This window comes from Phyllobates terribilis, unplaced genomic scaffold (genome assembly GCF_046119375.1).
Source record: "Phyllobates terribilis strain yellow unplaced genomic scaffold, ASM4611937v1 Scaffold_47__1_contigs__length_9908305, whole genome shotgun sequence".
Classification (NCBI taxonomy): Eukaryota; Metazoa; Chordata; class Amphibia; order Anura; family Dendrobatidae; genus Phyllobates; species Phyllobates terribilis.
The window spans coordinates 6,426,537-6,433,671 of NW_027362807.1; the positions used below are offsets into that span (position 1 = coordinate 6,426,537).

A 7,135-nucleotide genomic window follows, 5' to 3' on the forward strand; every position below is an offset into this window, starting at 1 on the left:
GTGGTTTTGAAACACAGGGGGGTCAATAGACCTGATCCCTGTGTCTCGGACACCATTAGCCTTGGAAGGCACGAGGCCTGGAGGAACAGAACAGAGCTGATGGAAGCTGCTAGACCCGGCAAAGGTAAAATCGGTGCTTGAAATGGACATTGATGTTGTTACCTTGCTGAAGGCTGTATCTGAAGCCAAGCGGGCATAGCTGCCACTGAAAAGGCTCTAGGACATTACATGTGTAACATTCCTGCGAGCCACTGAGATGGACTATGTTATAGGCAGTTTATGATGTTTAATAAACTGATAGACTTTAGACTACCGGAAAACGTTGCACGTGTGCTTTAATTGACCCGGTGAAGTGAGTGCACCCCAACATGATGAATAGCGCTACCTTACAATATATATATACTTAAAACTAGCAAAATTACAAGCTGAATGGCTTGTTGTGGTTGTATATAAACAGATGTAAACAATGATGCTGAATAATTGATACAGTCACTACCATACCCTATCCTGCTTGGCCACGGAGGTTGGCACCCTAAGGAACGATAATGGCGCCCCACTCAACTGTGGCTCTCCCTCAGAAGCCGTAGTTAACCCTGATCTATATCAAAAAAGAACACTGATGCATTAAATAGAACTAGATATGTCTCAAGTTATACACTGTGTGCAGAATTATTAGGCAAATGAGTATTTTGATCACATGATACTTTTCATACATGTTGTTCTACTCCAAGCTGCATAGGCTTGAGAGCCAACTACCAATTAAGTAAATCTGGTGATGTGCATCTCTGTAATGAGGAGGGGTGTTAATGACATCAACACCCTATATAAGGTGTGCTTAATTATTAGGCAACTTCCTTTCCTTTGGCAAAATGGGTCAGAACAGAGATTTGACGGGCTCTGAAAAGTCCAAAATTGGGAGATGTCTTGCAGAGGGATGCAGCACTCTTGAAATTTCCAAACTTTTGAAGCGTGATCACCGAACAATCAAGCGTTCCATGGCAAATAACCAACAGGGTTGCAAGAAGCGTGTTGGCCAAAAAAGGCGCAAAATAACTGCCCATGAATTGTGGAAAATCAAGCGTGAAGCAGCCAAGATGCCATTCGCCACCAGTTTTGCCAGATTTCAGAGCTGCCACGTTACTGGAGTATCAAATATCACAAGGGATATGGCCAAGGTAAGGAAGGCAGAAAAACGACCACCTTTGAACAAGAAACATAAGATAAAACGTCAAGAATGGGCCAAGAAATATCTTAAGACTGATTTTTCAAAGGTTTTATGGACTGATGAAATGAGTGAGACTCTTGATGGGCCATATGGATGAGCCAGAGGCTGGATCAGTAAAGGGCAAAGAGCTCCACTCCGACTCAGATGCCAGCAAGGTGGAGGTGGGGTACTGGTATGGGCTGGTATCATCAAAGATGAACTTGTGGGCCCTTTTCGGGTTGAGGATGGAGTGAAGCTCAACTGCCAGACCTACTGCCAGTTTCTGGAAGACAACTTCTTCAAGCAGTGGTACAGGAAGAAGTCGGTATCGTTCAAGAAAAACATGATTTTCATGCAGGACAATGCTCCATCACATGCATCCAACTACTCCACAGCGTGGCTGGCCAGTAAAGGTCTAAAAAAAGAAAAAATAATGACATGGCCCCCTTGTTCACCTGATCTGAACCCCAGAGAACCTGTGGTCCATCATAAAATGTGAGATCTACAGAGAGGGAAAACAGTACACCTCTCGGAACAGTGTCTGGGAGGCTTTGGTGGCTGCTGCACACAATGTTGATCAAAAACAGATCAAGCAACTGACAGAATCTATGGATAGAAGGCTGTTGAGTGTCATCATAAAGAAAGGTGGCTATATTCATCACTAATTTTTTGTGTTTTGTTTTTGCATGTCAGAAATGTTTATTTCTAAATTTTGTGCACTGATATTGGTTTACCTGGTGAAAATAAACAAGTGAGATGGGATTATATTTGGTTTTTATTAAGTTGCCTAATAATTCGGGACAGTAATAGTTACCTGCACAAACAGATATCCTCTTAAGATAGCCAAATCTAAAAAAAAACACTCCAACTTCCAAAAATATTAAGCTTGGATATTTATGAGTCTTTTGGGTTGATTGAGAACATAGTTGTTGATCAATAATAAAAATAATCCACTAAAATACAACCTGCCTAATTATTCTGCACACAGTGTATATAAAGGAAAGGGTATGACAGTCATCAGAGAATGGTTCAATAATCTGCCTCAATGCATTTTCCCAACAGGTTCATCAGGAGACTTGATACAGCGATAATTCATGATGTTCAGCAAAGTGTGCCTAATAGCCAGGTGTCCATGTATAAATTTTAGTGATGAGCGAGTATGTTCTGTTAACCCTTTCGCCGAGTACGCTCAGGCCGAGCTCCGAGTATTTACAGCTGCTCGGTGATATGCTTGAATCGCTCCCGTGTGCATGATTTGCGACTGTTTGACAGTTTTATTACATGTGAGGAATGTCTATTTCTTACACATTCTTCACATGTAATAAAGCTGCCAAACAGTCGCAAATCATGCACACGGGAGTGATTCAAACATATCACCGAGCAGCTGTACTCGGAGCTCGGCCCGAGCGTACTCGGACAGAACATACTGGCTAAACACTAATAAATATCCCTCTTCATCAAAAACCCCTCCCCATACTAGGAAACCCATTCTGATTCCTAAAGGTGAATTGTTATAAGACATATAGAATGGATTCTGCGCTACTTCTCGTGAGCTAGAGGTCCGATAATGTCCATCCCCTAGTGTGCATGTCCGGAAGTGACGCGCTTTACACTGAAACACCAGATAAACTGATTGCTGTCGTGCCACTCGTAGTAATGTGTTCCACGCCTGAGAGCATAATGGCCTATATGTGTCCAGACCATCATCCTTGTCAGTAGATAAAGTAACATACAGTTAGAGGGTTTGTCTGTGCGTTACTTCAGGTCACCTGATCACAGGGGCATAATGGGGGCATTACACTGTGGGGGAGCCTCATACATACTGCATAAGGGGCATTACACCATGTGGGGGCATCATACATACTGCATAAGGGGCATAATGGGGGCATTACACTGTGTGGGGGCATCATACATCCTGCATAAGGGGCATAATGGGGGGGATTACACTGTGCGGAGCATCATACATCCTGCATAAGGGGCATAATGGGGGCATTACACTGTGTGGGGCCATCATCCATACTGCATAAGGGGCATAATGGGGGCATTACACTGTGGGGGCATAATACATCCTGCATAAGGGGCATAATGGGGGCATTACACTGAGGGGGGCATCATACATACTGCATAAGGGGCATAATGGGGGCATTACACTGTGGGGCATCATACATACTGCATAAGGGGAATAATGGGGGCATTACACTGTGTGGGGGCATCATACATCCTGCATAAGTGGCATAATGGGGGCATTACACTGTGGGGGCATCACACATACTGCATAAGGGGCATAATGGGGGCATTATACATCCTGCATAAGGGGCATAATGGGGACATTACACTGTGTGGGGGCATCATACATCCTGCATAAGGGGCATAATGGGGACATTACACTGTGTGGGGGCATCATACATATTGTATAAGGGGTATAATGGGGGCATTACACTGTGTGGGGGCATCATACATACTGTATAAGGGGTATAATGGGGGCATTAAACTGTGGGGGTATCATACATACTGTATAAGAGGTATAATGGGGGCATTACACTGTGGGGGTATCATACATACTGTATAAGGGGTATAATGGGGCATTACACTGTGGGGGCATCATACATACTGTATAAGGGGTATAATGGGGGCATTACACTGTGGGGGCATCATACATCCTGTATAAGGGGCATAATGGGGGCATTACACTATGGGGGCATCATACATCCTGCATAAGGGGCATAATGGGGGCATTACACTGTGTGGGGGCATCATACATCCTGCATAAGGGGCATAATGGGGACATTACACTGTGTGGGGGCATCATACATCCTGCATAAGGAGCATAATGGGGGCATTACACTGTGTGGGGGCATCATACATCCTGCATAAGGGGCATAATGGGGACATTACACTTTGTGGGGGCATCATACATCCTGCATAAGGGGCATAATGGGGACATTACACTGTGTGGGGGCATCATACATACTGTATAAGGGGTATAATGGGGGCATTACACTGTGTGGGGGCATCGTACATACTGTATAAGGGGTATAATGGGGGCATTACACTGTGGGGGTATCATACATACTGTATAAGGGGTATAATGGGGGCATTACACTGTGGGGGCATCATACATACTGTATAAGGGGTATAATGGGGGCATTACACTGTGGGGGCATCATACATCCTGTATAAGGGGCACAATGGGGGCATTACACTGTGTGGGGGCATCATACATCCTGTATAGGGGCATAATGGGGGCATTACACTGTGGGGGCATCATACATCCTGCATAAGGGGCATAATGAGGGCATTACACTGTGTGGGGGCATCATACATCCTGCATAAGGGGCATAATGGGGGCATTACGCTGTGGGGGCATCATACATCCTGTATAAGGGGCACAATGGGGGCATTACACTGTGTGGGGGCATCATACATCCTGTATAGGGGCATTACACTGTGGGGGCATCATACATCCTGCATAAGGGGCATAATGAGGGCATTACACTGTGTGGGGGCATCATACATCCTGCATAAGGGGCATAATGAGGGCATTACACTGTGTGGGGGCATCATACATCCTGCATAAGGGGTATAATGGGGGCATTACACTGTGGGGCAGTAAAGGGGTCCTGTACTATGAGAACAATACATTTCCTCCCTTCCTGTCTCCATAGTTGGGTCGTATGTATCTATTACAGGAAACAGAACAAAAACCTTATGATTCTTATAAAGGGGCAACACAAGACCCCAAAAGAGTCTCCGTGCTGAAGGGGTTAATGTCCCCTGCGCCCAGTAATGGGGGTCTCCACATACCTCCACCTGCAAAGCCGCCACCACATATATGGCTGCTCTGTGCGCACAGGACCTGTGATGAGGTCACAGGAGGGGAGGAGTCAGGGGTCACATGATCAGGGGCCTCGCCTCAGTGGATGCAGGACTCTGCTGTGCTGGTTGTCATGGTGCTGGATGAGCTGCAGTTTATGTGTGGGGTCAGGAGGGGTTTACAGGGGGGATGTAGCAGAGCCGTGTGTGTACGAGGTGTACGGAGCAGAGCCGTGTGTGTACGAGGTGTACGGAGCGGAGCCGCGTGTGTACGAGGTGTACGGAGCGGAGCCGCGTGTGTACGAGGTTTACGGAGCGGAGCCGCGTGTGTACGAGGTGTACGGAGCGGAGCCGCGTGTGTACGAGGTGTACGGAGCAGAGCCGCGTGTGTACGAGGTGTACGGAGCAGAGCCGCGTGTGTACGAGGTGTACGGAGCAGAGCCGCGCGTGTACGAGGTGTACGGAGCAGAGCCGCGCGTGTACGAGGTGTACGGAGCAGAGCCGCGCGTGTACGAGGTGTACGGAGCGGAGCCGCGCGTGTACGAGGTGTACGGAGCGGAGCCGCGCGTGTACGAGGAGTACGGAGCGGAGCCGCGCGTGTACGAGGAGTACGGAGCGGAGCCGCGCGTGTACGAGGTGTGCGGAGCGGAGCCGCGCTTGTACGAGGTGTGCGGAGCGGAGCCGCGCGTGTACGAGGAGTACGGAGCGGAGCCGCGCGTGTACGAGGAGTACGGAGCGGAGCCGCGCGTGTACGAGGTGTGCGTAGCCACGCGTGTACGGAGCGGAGCCGCGTGTGTACGAGGCGTACAGAGCGGAGCCGGGTGTGTACGAGGCGCGCGGAGCCACGTGTGTACGAGGCGAGCGGAGCCGTGTCTGTACGAGGCGTACGGAGCGGAGCCGCGTCTGTGCGAGGCGTATGGAGCCGTGTGTGTATGAGGTGTACGGAGCAGAGCCGCGCGTGTACGAGGTGTACGGAGCGGAGCCGGGTGTGTACGAGGTGTACGGAGCGGAGCCGCGCGTGTACGAGGAGTACGGAGCGGAGCCGCGCGTGTACGAGGAGTACGGAGCGGAGCCGCGCGTGTACGAGGAGTACGGAGCGGAGCCGCGCGTGTACGAGGTGTGCGGAGCGGAGCCGCACGTGTACGAGGTGTGCGGAGCGGAGCCGGGTGTGTACGAGGCGCACGGAGCGGAGCCACGTGTGTACGAGTCGAGCGGAGCCGTGTCTGTACGAGGCGTACGGAGCGGAGCCGCGTCTGTGCGAGGCGTATGGAGCCGTGTGTGTATGAGGTGTACGGAGCGGAGCCGCGTGTGTACGAGGTGTACGGAGCGGAGCCGCATGTGTATGAGGCGTACGGAGAGGAGATGGGTGTACGAGGTGTACGGAGCGGAGCCATGTGTGTACGAGGTGTACTGAGCGGAGCTGTGTGTGTTCGAGGTGTACGGAGCGGAGCCGCGTGTGTACGAGGTGTACGGAGCGGAGCCGTGTGTGTTCGAGGTGTACGGAGCACATATGGGGTATCAGCGTATTCAGGAGAAATTGCACAACAAATGGTATGGTGCATTTTCTCTTTTTACTATTCTGAAAATGCTAAATTTGAGCATTAAACAGAAGTTTTGTGGTAAAAATAAGATTTTTTTATTTTCTTGACTCAACGTCATAAACTTCTGTGAAGCACCTGTGGGTTCAAGGTGCTCACCACATATCTTGATAAATTCCTTGAGGGGTCTAGTTTCCAAAATGGGGTCACTTGTAGGGGGTTTCCACTATTTAGGCACATCAGGGGCTCTTGAAACGCAACAATGCGTCCACTACCGACTCCAGCCAATTTTTTGTTGCTAAAGTCGAATGGTGCTCCTTTCCTTCCGCGCCCTGCCGTGACCCCAAACATTAGTCTTCCACCACATATGGGATACCAGCGTATTCAGGAGTAATTGCACAACAAATTGTATGGTCCATTTTCTCATGTTAGATTTGTGAAAATGCTAAATTTTGGACAAAATAAAATTTTTGTGGGAAAAAATAAAATGTTCATTTTTTTCCATTCACATTCCATTAATTCCTGTGAAGCCCCTGAAGGGCTAATAAACTTCATGTATGTTGTTTTGAGCACCTTAAGG

The 7,135-nt window shown here is 48.8% G+C and overlaps 1 protein-coding gene across 2 annotated transcripts in view; it reads right to left on the bottom strand.

The window, feature by feature from the left end:
- Window positions 1-5,077, bottom strand: part of LOC141191555 (uncharacterized) — a 278,908-nt gene extending 273,831 nt beyond the window's left edge. For both annotated transcript variants that reach the window (XM_073661463.1, XM_073661462.1), the window contains exon 1: window positions 5,009-5,077. The gene's annotated coding sequence lies outside the window, so the exon portion shown is untranslated. The remainder of the gene's footprint in view (window positions 1-5,008) is intronic.
- Between the last annotated feature and the right edge of the window lie 2,058 nt (window positions 5,078-7,135).